Consider the following 13,570-nt stretch of genomic DNA (forward strand, 5'->3'; position numbering starts at 1 on the left):
TTCAGCTCCAGCAGCATACCAAGATCAAAATCTCAGGTATAAAATCATGAGCTTACCTGCTGCCACTGCTAGTTCTCTGTCCTCTCCTTTGGATCTCTGTGTTTTGGATGTGAATCTGGTCAAGGACAGCCCAGAACACCTGAGGGCTGCCTTGTACTGCCTCAGATCTGACATGCAAACCAAATTGCTTGAAAGATCTAAGCTTTTTCATGAGATTTTACAGTTGTTACTTACCTGAGACTAAGATCAGTCTTTGTGCCAGACTGCACTGCCTTATTGCACCCAGAACAGGCAGTCTGGGCTTGGATCTGTACATACAAATTAGTTCTTGCCTGGATCTTGGTAGGGACAGCCTACTGCCATGTTCCTACACGTAAATCTGTCCTTGCATGCAGCCCAAAGCATGGCCTTGAGCTGTAACACAGCTGGACAACTGTTCTCTGTGCTGACTAGACAGCTCCTGGCTGCCAAATGGTGGGCCCAGGTCATGATCCATGTGGACCACTGAAAACCACTCCTCATGGGGTCCACAACAACCCTACATGCAAGATGGGTCGAACTAGGCACTACCCATGGTAAAAAATGCAAGTTTTGGAGCCTGTTCACGCTTCAAAAAGGCTCTGGGTGATGCACTAGGCAATGGACACATCACCCAATGAATCGCCCAGAGAATGGAAATGGGCTGATTTGCTGTCCAGACTTTGGGGGCCTCCACCAGTGGGCCATGAACAGTGTAAGGAGGTGGTAAATGACCAAAATACCCCTCCTCACATCTGTCCACTATTAATTACACCTTAGGTACCCAAGTGGGCCCCACAGGGCCTGGCAACCCTGCCAGAGATGGTCCAGCTACACTGCTGACCTAAGGACTAAATTATGAGACTGTCGGGACCATGTACTACATATTACACTGGTAAAATACCAGACTTGAAACTGATGATGCACTGAGACATGGACCCAAAGCCCAGTGCAAGACCCAGAGAATTCCAAGTGATACCAAACTGAGCACCGAGTCAGACCAGTGAGCCTAGACCAACACTAGGACATTCAAAAACAGTTTTGCATATTAAATAACACATTTCGGATTTAATACTTTAGAATTTGATCCTGCGCTCGAGGTGCACTGCCAGACACCGGCTGGAACTGAAACAGCAACTGAACCTGTAGAACCAGACCAAGGTGAGTGGAATGTCATCGCGTATGTAGATGTAACATAAATGATATGCTGAATTTAAATTTTATAATAATAATACTGTGATACTTATTTAATTCATGAATCTTCAAAATTCAATACAACACTGTGTTGACTGCTCGAATTTTGGATGAATACTCTATGCTGATTGCGAATGCTAGACTAGATGCCGTAGCCAGCTTGAAAATGAGGCCTGTGGTAGCCCGTAGAATGGGATACGGTTGACACCGCCCGACTCATACGATGCCATATAGACATGGGGTTAGAGTTTCATCACCCGTGCTACGCACCCATGCCAACAGGGGTTAAGGTGTTGGATGCCTGTGGGAGTGACCATATATATGAGAAAAAAAAAGAAAAAAAATGAAATGAAAAGAAAAGAAATATGATTGCACCGGAATAGTGAATATGGGCTATATGCCGGGCTACAAGCCAAAAAGAAAAAAGAAAAGAGAAAAAGGGATCGATGCCTCACAGGTTAATCACAGAGGGTTGGTCGGGCTGACCTTGGTGAACGAATGCGGGAGCTGGCTAGTCCTCTCCGACAACTCAATGGGTGTATCGTGGGAAGGGGTTAAAAGCCCGCACCAAGGATACATGTATTGGGGATTGTAGTAGCACTAACCTGCCTTAGTTGTGATGTCAGGTGGCTAATAAATAACTTGACTGCACTTGATGTAGGATCCATATGATTGTGGTTGCATATGCATGCATGATGATACGTTTCATTCACGGGCTCAGTGGGGCTCACACTCTGTTATACATGTTTTTCTATTAAATGATTCTGCAGGTAGATGTCACTGTGGCGGGGGAGGCTTATTACCCGGAGGAGAGCCATGGTGGTTATGATGATATTGGTATGGACCCTAACGGAGGTCGTACCGTTGATGCGAGTATTCTCAGTGGTTATTGAAGATGACCCGTGAAGGGTGTTGCAGTTGATGCTTTTTATCTTGGGGACTCCTTTTTGTCTTTGACAGGAGTTTATCCCGGTTCCTGCTTGTAGTTTCCTTCTTTCTTCTTTTTGGGGCTTGAGTTACCTCGCCCTGTGTATATTTTTCTTTTGTTTTAGTTGATGCATATGGTAACTTTTATTGTACTGTTTGTGGGTGTGAGTGAGGGAATGATTCAACTTATTATTGTATATAACATCATTTCCTGTACTGCTACGCTTCTTTTATTTGTTAATATAAATATAGTTTTCTGCAGCACTCTGAGTTTTACATGTTGTATTACGATGATTGTGTGTCAGTGAATGTATTAACTGCTTCTAGATCCGTGGGATTTGGCAGATTGCTGGCATGCAATTCAGGTCACCTACCTAATCCTCCTAGGGGGTGGTTTGGGGTGTGACAAAAATAACAAGGACTGTTTTGTGGGTTGTGTAGTTGGTGGATTTGCCATGAAAGCAAGGGATTGTGGAATGGCACCTAACCCTTTCAAGTCATCAGGTGTGGTTTGGTTTTCTATCCACTTAAAATCTGTGTTCTAGAAACTCTTCAACATATTATAGAAGGGGGGAATAAAAGTAAAGTTTCAACAGACAATGATAATAATGAAAGAACAAAAACAGATTCTGATGGCAATGAGAAGTTGGGTTCTTGTATGACAGACCAAAGCAATGGATTACCAACAGGGAAGAACACAGTTTGATAGGTATGAACTAGGAGATAAGAGAGAGAACTATATCCAATCTATTGTTCAAAACAATACTTTGCACCCCACATAAGTTCAAATTTCAAAACATTCACTATACTTCGACCAATTGTTCAATTCAACCCATTACCTACCTATAGTCCCAACAGCCTACTCAAGTGGTGCAACCCACCTGCACCTCATGAGCCTACTCATGGAACATTCCAAATGGATAATTCCATATGGAACAAAATAGTAGGGTGGATTAATACAACATAGGAAAGAAAGGGGTGGGTGAGTGTGAGTATGTGAGTGTGTGTAGGGGCAGCAAGGGGTGGGTGAGTGTGTGTAGCAAGTAAGGTCTATGTTGGTGTTGATAATCTCAGCCATAGAGAATGAATTAAAAAAATTGTTCTGAATATGTAAGGAACAAGGAAGAGTTTAAAGGACTTGGGAAGATTGAACTCTGGTTTGGAGATCCATGGACAGAATGAACTTTGCAATTTATTATCACTTTTTGTTCTTGCTTATATTGTTCTTGAAATTGACACCACATTGTAGTGACCTATCTGTAAATGAAACAGGAAACACTGTACCTCTCATTGGGAAGACTGTGTCGAAGACATGAATTCCCTAAATGCACGCATCTGTGACCCAAATTCAGCCAGCTTTGCATCCTGGTCTGCCATCTTTGCATCTTGGTGAGCTATCCTTGCATCCTGTTCAGCTGCTCTCTGCTTTCACTAAGATATTTCCTCTCCCTGTTAAGAGACAATCTCTATCAACTGATCATTTTGCTTTCTTAGGTCTGCAATCTGAGATGCATTATGTTGGGTGCGCATTGCCTCTTTGCCCCACAACTTTGTTGGGGTTACTCCAGCACCCCACAAGCGTACTCTCCCATAAGAATCCGATCCAGCAGCACCTTTGAAGACTTCTTCCCGGACTGTATTTATTTCATGCATCTCATTTAACATAGCATGTGTATCATCATATGTTTCACCTTCATCATGTACCACTGTGTTAACATGGTGAATTGTATGTGAAGATGAACCTTCCCCATGGTAACTCCATTTCGTATAATTCCATAGAATTCCATCAACTATCAAATGTTCTAACACTGTATCTCTAGTCATCCGTAGTTGATTTACGCAATTTACACATGGGCATAGGATCCGATTTCCTACTGCAATACTAGAAAATGCATACTCTATGAATTTGTTGACTTCTAATTTGTATTGTGAAGACAGTCGAAAATTTGGATCCCTTGACTTTCCAATCCAACTCCTGGGCATGGCTTATCAGTGGTCTGCAATCAGACTTGAGAAAACAAAACCAGAAACAGAGAATTAGAAGAAACAAACTAGAAGTAGGACTCTTAGAAATCGATAGTTTTTTTTTAGGTTTAAAACAGATCTAGGACGAGGATAAGAAACAAGGTACACAGAATAGAAAACAAAGGTAAACTAAGGCTGAAACTGATTAGCAGAAAAGTATGACTTTTTTTTTTTGGATGAATGAAAAGTATGAAATTAAAGCAACTAGAATCAAGATAAAAAGGAGAATTAACTTGCGCAATGTAGAGAAAAGTTACAGAAAACTAACCTGATCTACTTGATCAACGGAGAAAAAAAGGAAGAAGGCTATGAAACAGGAATCCCACTTGATCCTATGCCAAATCCACAGCAGAACTATTGAACCCCACAATAGTTCACCCAGAGTCCATTGAGCAAGAAGGCCTTGAATCCACAAAGGCTAGTCTGAGATCCACATAACTCATTGAGCTGAAATCTTCATTTTCATTCAGATATTCGTGAGCAAGGCTTAAGCCCCTTATAACCTTATATAAAATTGAAAAACAGGATCCAATTAAGCCTAAAACTCCTTCAGCCAATAGGTTCCTGGATATTTATGTATTACACCATTATATATGACAATACCATGTATATACACTATTGTACATGTTGCAATATTTGATATATACATATATAAACCTACAAGATCATGGAATAAACCTACAAGGTCATGGAGTATCCTTATTGGGTTATTCCATGATCTTGTAACTTGCACTTTGCATGTTGCCATTAATTCTCTATAGCATAGAATAGGCTAGCCTAGTATGTAAATGACAAAGATATTGATTATCTATAGTTACGTAGAGTTAAGGGTGTAACCATATAGGATGAAGTTAGGGTGCCAAAATCCTCTACTGGGTTTTAATAAAAACCACAGAAAGCACAGTAATGGGTAAGGTTTTTTGCTTTATAGAGATGAAAAGTAGATTAATAATTACCAGCAGGTGATATGGTTATGCTGTGTGCTCATTTTCGTTCATGTTTAGAGTCATAAAGAACCCATTCCTAAGGTGGAAGACACAAGTTAAAAAAGGTTTCTCTAGGATTGGATTTCTTTGGATCCAACCCTAGTAGGCAACCCTGTTTGGACCTATAACCTGAGAATGAACTTCAGTCTAGATTACTGAATCATGGCCATGCTCACATTCGCCGAATTTAGTGCCCAACAAATTGCATGTATGATGTGAGTGAGATAGAGAGAGCTTGGAAGAAGATTAATAATAATATATATAGAAAATAGAATATCTATATTTTGCTTTTTGATTTCCCCAAATTTCAGCATCGGATTAAAAGCTATTCTTAGAGTGAGTGAGATTGAGAGAGCCATACCTTGTAACGATCTTCAAAGCTTTAAACCCAGAAAAAAATGCTCAACAAAATCCTGAAATGGAAACATTGCACACAACCTTAAATAGAGTAGGTGGTTTTCATCTTAAAAAAGCCTATTAAATATAATAAAGCTCATTCCTCAAAGTAAGCTTGTAGGAAGGGGTTTACCACAATTGAAAGAAGAAAAAAAAAATAGAAGGGTTTTACCCCTGAAATGCAAAACCAGCCGTGTCCATCCCATAAGGTCCCCTTGAGATTAGCCATGTGGAAAAGCAATAAAGTGTGCATCTCAGCTTTATATTCCACCATGTATAACACTTCCCACAAGCAATGATAACACTTCAATTTAATCAAGCCTCATTTTGCCACAACCACCGTCTACCACCAATAAATCATAGATCATTAACATGTTTTTTAGAAAGGGCATATCCAGATTTAGAGACATTAGGAGTTCTCAAGGAAGGGGTATTCCCATACAAAGCCATATTCTCTACTAAAGTGTAAGCTCTCTAATCAATTCTAAATACCTCATTGACATCTTTGTCTGCCATTCTATTTTAAAGCTCAAATCTTCACCATTGTGCTCCATTCCAGAGTTGCAGCCACTGGCCTTCATTGAACATGATCAGATTAAAATTTGAATGAGAGCTACACTTAATCCCTCAGTCACATTTGTTTTTGAATCTCTGTCATGATCTTGCTACTCATTCATTTTAACAACCTTTCCTCTGTTGGAGTTTAAAAAAAAAAAAAAAAGGGGTGTACCCAGTGCATGAGGCTCCTCTGTTGGAGTTAGTAATTTGAAATTTGATATTTTGTTTAGATTCGTGTGTGTGGCTTTTAGAATCCAGCATGGAAAAATGATGTAGATAGAATGTTCTCCAAGCAATACAGCTGCATGAAGAAGAGGACCAGGCTCTCCATAGCCTATGGTTCCTCACCTGAACCAATTCTGGTTCAGGCCATACCAGCCATGGTCTGGGTGCTTTTTGGTTCACCCAAAACCAGAATCGTGTGGATATAGTTTCAATTTTAGTTCTAATATCTTTAAATTAGAAACTTTCTATTTTAGTATTGTTGCTGTAAAAAGGAAACCTGTCTTCTACATATAAAGAAGGTTCCTAGTAGTTTCTATTTTCTATTCTTTAAAATTTTAAGTTGTCTTAGTGTCCAAGGCATCCCTATTCTATGTGCGGGGACTGTTCAAGACACTTTCTATTTTCTGTTTCTTTCTAGAGGCAACTAATATCCTCTATCTATTGTAAGGGGCCATAGCGCCTTCCCCACTATTTTGAAGTTGAATAAAAGTTTGGATTTGTGCCTTTCTTAGCTGTGAGATGCTGACCTAGGCCATAGGTGAGAGGCCTGGGCATATACCCTTCCCTTTCTTTTCTTCCATTTAATGAATCCCTTCATAATCAACTGTTGATCTCTAAAATCGTGGACTAGCAGTAACAGTACCAGCAAGTTGCAGGTATGCTAACTATAAGATCAAGGGCTTTTGAGTTTGGGTCTAAGATGTCACACCCCGGCCCGGTTAATAAGGGCCAAGTGTGACTGGATGTCTCAGACACCCAATCAATCCCACCAGGATCACAAATGCAGTGTTCTATTCGCAATCTCATTCACAAATATCAGAATTTAAATGCAGCGGAAGCAATAATAGAGCAATAAAACAATAAATAAGGAAGAACTAGTGATAACATTATATTCATCTGAACTTGTATGTACATCAGTTACATTGTATTTCCCAAGAAGCTATAGCTCATAAACCCAAAAAGTTATATACTATCACATTTACAAAAGTGTTATAAACAAAAAGGAAAGGAAGTAGCCTGATCAGTCTGGACGTTCAGGAGAACGCGCAGTCATCGCAAGAGCACGAAGCATCGTGCTCAACAAAGAAAGGAGTATCAACTCCAGCAGTAGGAGAAGCATCCTGACCAGGAGCAGTCCCCACAGAACCAGCAACAGCAACGGTAGCAATTTCATCTGTAAAAGAAGGACGTCCACGGGGGGGAGCTCTCCACTGAGCCCAGTAAGGGGGGGTACAAGCATACAAACACAAGAAATCCATGATGCATGCCCTAACTAACATGCTCCTAGCACAAGTACTAAGTCTCATGAGGTCTAAGTACTACTGGTGGTAGATGCTAACCTCGGTCCCGGAACTAACACAACGGTCACCCGAGTGAAACCATTCTACCACGGTGAGGACCCGCCAGATCGGCATGTCACCAGGCAGCGGACCCGACAAACCCCCAAAGACCAACCCTATCTGTTTATTCCCACAGCGGAGCAGACACGCTAATATGGGACAAAAGATGGCACCCCGGCATTTCCCTTCGACTGTACCACAGGTTGTCCAACACCTCTCCCCCTGTTGGTAAGGGGCGTAGTACTGGGTAATGAATATCAACCTAACCCAGTGCAGTCTAATTATGATGATACAAGCATGGATTGAATTATCGAGTACTGATTTCCACCTTCAACAATTTCCACATAATAAAAATATTAATGCAGTGCAATGCAATATGCCAATGTACAGCCTAATTCACATGCATTCTAATGCGTTAAATCATAAGCTAGAAAACTATATGCATCGGTATATTTGTAATGATGCATGACATGGCATTCAGCATAACAGTGAAATTAAAATGATAAACACGCTTAAATTATGGTCAAGGTCCCCTTACCTGCAGTGTAGTCTAGTCCTAGTCAGGTAACCCAGCAAGTACTCAGCAAAACAATCAAGAACAGCAGGAATAGGCCTATATAATATATAAACATAACATATGTTAGGTCCCAATAGAAGCTGGGTCAAATCCCAATATAACAGGGCAGCAGGGGCACAAAATGGACCAGCCGGATTCAGGGGGCTTTAGGGCCGGTCGACCGGCCTTAGGCCTGCAACTCCATCTGGCCCTGAATCCAAAATTGGGGTTTTTGCTCTACAGGGCCAGTTCCTTGCATGAATGGCCCCAACTTGATGTTTCAAGTCCTAATTAAGGTGGGTCAGTCTAAATGGGGGTTCAATTTCATAATTGATTTCCTAATTTAGAAATTCTATCAATTAATCCTAAATTAGCTAGCTTAGGGTTTATTATATAGTCAATAGCTTCAGTAACTAAGGTCAGATTAGGGTTAACCCTACAATTTCAGGTTTAATTGGGCTGGGACTGTTCCAAAACAGTCCAATTCTTAATAAAATCTGAATATTCAAGCTTAGCCTTGAAGCTTTAATGGAGGTCAGCTCATTTAGGTGAAATTAGGCTGAAATAAACTGAATTTAGAGGAGAAGGAGAAGGAAACAGCAGGGAACCAACCTGATTTCAGTCAGAGAATCAATAACAGCTTCAATTTCAGCCTTACTGGTACTCTAAGCTTGATGTCCAAATCCAACTTTAGGTTCCTTCTTCCCCTTCCCTTCCTTCTCTATTCTTCTTTCTTGTTTCTTGTTCTCCAAGAGAGAACGAATTCTTCAGCCCTTAGTTTGTAATTGTGATATGTGAATAGTATAAGAGAGGGTTATATATATATGGGTAAATGGCATTTAAGCACTAAGGGGCAATTCTGTCCTTTGGGCATATTATCAGATTAAAACCTGAATTTTCGTATTTATTATTTTATTCTAACTATAGAATGATGTCATGCGACATCAGGGGTGATCCGAATACGGGTAATTGTCTGGAACAGGATTCTTTACTGGGAAAGTAGGTCCCACAGAGGCAATTTAACTAAAATGCCCCTGAATTTCTATTTGGACGTACTACAACATATATAAATATATGTAAATTATACTTACAATGATTTTAATTGAGGGAGAGCCTCTGCATAGCCTCCAGGCAACAGATCCGGCACAACCGCACAGGTCCTCTGACTCCAGAAGGGCAAATTGGGAAGGATCCTCGGAGTCCTCCATAGGTGTGTTGAGTATTTCTTCTGTGTTCTCGACCGATGCAGCCCATAGCATCGATGCTACCATAGACTGAGAGCTGGAACCTGTAATCACACAAGTTCCAAAAGTTCAAATTTATTGGGAAATTTGACCGGGTTTCACATAAGAAGATTTGAATCACCTATGAAAGGGCTTCATATTCCTAAGATCTGAGAAGGGAAAAGTAAGGGAGGAGAAAGATCAAAATTAAAACAAGGATACTATTAGTACCACTACAACAGAGTAGGGTTGAAGAAAGAAGAAGAATAGAAGAAGAGCTAAGATGGGTAGAGAAGAAGGAGAAGGCAGCCACACAGCCAGTAGATGCACCACACCAGTTAACATTACAACTCAAAATTCTTTCTTTCAAAAAACTGCAACTTTCGTTGGTTACAACCTTGTATTTAAACAGGGAAATAAAGACTCATATCTAGACTCTAAAAATGAAATAAACACTAAATCAAACTCTACCACTACCTAGCCTATCGAAAGTTAAACAAAAGATGACAAGAAATCCAAATGATAAATCTAGATCTACATAAATAAATAAACTTTGATATCCTACTAAACGAAAACTAAATTTGGACCCGGTTCATCTCCATCTGGGCTCCCCATCGGGTTTGGACCAGTCCAAGGAAGTGTTCCTGCATCAGATATCCTCTACAAACACTTACCAACAATCTACGACATACAGATACACAAGCACTCAAGCAGCCATCCTATCATGTCATAAACAAACCACAAACTAAAATAAAAATATCTACAAGCTACATATGTCACTATTTTGTTAATAGAAAGGTCACCATATTAAACCATCAAAAATCATCAATAAGACATGAGGGTGCGGATCAAACTTCTCACAACAAAAGAATGGAACAGTTCCTAACCCACCTCTCTACAATGTTTTGAGTAATTCACTTTCATCCAGCCTACCTACTTTAACTAATGCCTTAACATATTCAGCAAGTGCAGAGGGATTGGAATGTAGTGAAGGTTGACTTTCAAATAGTCTTATCACTCCTTCTGGATCACTTCGGCGGTAAAGCTCTTTAAGTAGTGTGGCATCAGTTGCTCCATCTGCTTCACGTGCTCTCCAAGCTAAGGTGCCAACATAGCTTGACAAACGCCTTTGATGCACATCCAAAAGTCTACTCTCTGCAGACAAAAGGAAAAAATATGATGAACAAGTAATCAACAAAAAAACCAACTCTTAAAATAAAAACCAAAGCAACAGCTGCAAATATGCATGGTTTGCTTTGTATAGAAAGAGTCATGAACATCTCTGCCTGACAATTTACAAAGAGCAAACTAGTTTCATTGCTTTATAACTTATGCAAGTATATGATTGAATCAATAGTAGGTTACTAGCCAAAGATGGGGTGATTCTCTATTTTATTAAGAAGATTAAAAGAAAGGAGCGAAAAACACCACTTCTCCATTAGGCCTGACCACAAACTGAACCACCTTGAAAAGTTCAGAGTTGATTACAGCTGAGGCAACAAATAGAAGCGGATAACATTGGGAAAAAATAGGATACCATAAAGAGAAAACCATCTCATTTCTAAAGTCTGAAACAATTATTCTCCAATCATATAGAATATATCCACTGAGGTACCACTCCAAGCAAATACCAAGAGATCATTGACCCAGATGATACAAATTTCTGGAACATATGCAGGCCATTAATCAATATGAATACATGAAATAGTCAATCTCAAATAGTGGGAAAGGGAGGGACAGCGGGAATAAATCGAAAAGAAAACAAACGAGCTTAAGCCAAAGATGAGAATCAGAGACAAGAAGTGGCCAAAAGAACAACCAATGGACAGGGCAGAGAGTCACAGCTGAGAGGATTTTGTGCAAGGCTAGCCAACAGAAATGCAAGCATAAACACCAGTTACTAGTGAGTATAACATAATAGAGATCTATTTGACTGCACCTAGGTTTGGTGATGTTAAAGAACAGATAACCTTCCAAACATCATAGGTTTAGGGAAAGAGACTGTGCTTGAGTTAAGGAAAGTTCAATGAGACGTCAAATAAGTGTAAGGCCAACAAAAGAAAGGATGATATGTAAGGATGTTGAATTCTTAATCATGACAAATGCAGGGTGGTATCAAACAAAAATAAAGTAATACTAGGTGCATTCAATGCCTACAAATAGTAAAATGTATCCAAAAACTTAGGAACCAAAAAGAAAACAATGCCCACTGAGCCATTCCTTCCTTTTCCCAATTTTTGAGATAATTCATCTTCCCAACTGTCCACCACCAGTCAGCTCAAAAAGATTAACTCTCCAACTCCTTTCCTAAAGATGCAATCCCCACCACATAAATTTGTATGGGGCAAAGCAGCACAGTTCAGAGCAATTTAACACATTGAGCCAGTATGCACCTTAATTTTTGAGACAAATGACAAATAATTTGCCTCTAATATCATCCAGATACTTCAAATCAGTGCTTAAACTGGTCCAATCATTCCATTTCTAGTATTTTTGCACTGAATACTTTGATGTTGTTTTCCTGCCAAATTTAGAGTTAATTTCAGGGCTAAGCAGGAACAAATTTTCATTTAATTATTATTATTATTATTTTTCAGGTTATGGATCAAGTATTTTCACAATTAAGCCTAATGCCATCATCAAGTACTGCACAGATTAATGACACCTCCTATTTTGATTTCCTGAACTGGGTGGAACAAGAGGAGAAAAAACTTAGAAATAGAGGACTTTGGGAAGTGCCTCATCCATGGCTTAATGTTTTTATACCAAAATCACAAATAAAACCATTTAAAGACCTTCTGCTCATGGCAGCCGAAAGGGTAGTAGTTAGGGTTGGGCCCCCGGAAGAGCTGCAAGTTTGCAACAATGGTGGTGAAGCCGAGCAAGGGTGGAAGAAAAGAGGAGGTGGTTACCAGGGACTCAGGGAGTACACCATCAATCTACACAAACGTCTACATGGATGCACATTCAAGAAGATGGCTCCCGAGGCCATAAAAGAAATCAGGAAGTTTGCCCAGAAAGCAATGGGGACAATTGATGTTAGAGTTGATGTGAAGCTGAATAAGCACGTATGGAGCAGGGGGATCAGGAGTGTGCCAAGGCGGGTCCATGTGCGCATTGCACAAAAGAGGAATGATGAGGAAGACGCCAAAGAGGAGCTCTACTCATTAGTTACTGTTGCAGAAGTCCCACCTGAGGGGCTGAAGGGTTTGGGAACCAAGGTCATCGAAGAAGGGGAGTGAATTACCCTGCTCTGGTTTTTTTAGGTAATTTTTTGGTTTTCGATCATATTTATGTATTTCAGAAACTGTCTTTGTTTCGGATTTTGCAACAATTTTTTCTACCTGGAAATAGATGTAATTTGAATCATAGGGCATCATCATCTTCCTTACAGAGAGTTATTTTCTTGAAAAAAAAAAAACCTTCTGCTCAAAACCATCTCTGCCATTCCCCCTAATGGACCAGTGCTAATCTACCCAATTCTTAGACACTAGTAAGAATTAAACCCAGAAATGCTTATGGCTTTAAGATATACAAATGCTTTAAACCCAGAAAAAATTAAGCTGTACAAATGCTTATAGCTTTAAACATATACAAAGCTTTAAACCCAGAAAAAAAATGCTCAAAAAAACCCTGAAATGGAAACATTGCACTCAACCTTAAATAGAGAGAGAGAGAGAGACAAACCTCTGTTTCCACCGTAGGTAACTGCTCAAAGGGGGGAGGCAGACAGTAGAGAAGGGAGTGGGAGAGGGGTTGCAGAGATGGGGGAGGCGATAGTAGAGAAGGAGGTTGGGGCTAGGGAATCAAAGAGGTGTGAGTCCGATTGGGGATTTATGAGAGGTGAGTCCGATTGGGGTTTAGGGTTTCACCATGAGAAAGGATTTCAGAGCTGAAATTGTTGGTGGCAGGTTTGAGGTCGGAAAATGTAAAAACTCATCAGAAAAAATGAGGTACTCCAGCAGCAATGGCAACAGGCCTCTGAAGAGCTAGCGTTTGATCGCTGATCTCAATCTTCTCCGTCGTGCGGAAATGGGGTAGAGAGGAGAAGAGAGAGAGATGTTTCATGCCGGAATCGGAAAGAAGAAAGCAGGAAACTGGAAACTACGGTAACCCGCCAAA

The 13,570-nt window shown here is 40.2% G+C and overlaps 1 pseudogene; it reads left to right on the forward strand.

The window, feature by feature from the left end:
• Positions 1-12,259: 12,259 nt before the first annotated feature.
• Positions 12,260-12,786, forward strand: LOC122662055 (annotated as a pseudogene).
• The last annotated feature ends 784 nt before the right edge of the window (positions 12,787-13,570 follow it).

This window comes from Telopea speciosissima, chromosome 5, assembly GCF_018873765.1.
Source record: "Telopea speciosissima isolate NSW1024214 ecotype Mountain lineage chromosome 5, Tspe_v1, whole genome shotgun sequence".
Classification (NCBI taxonomy): Eukaryota; Viridiplantae; Streptophyta; class Magnoliopsida; order Proteales; family Proteaceae; genus Telopea; species Telopea speciosissima.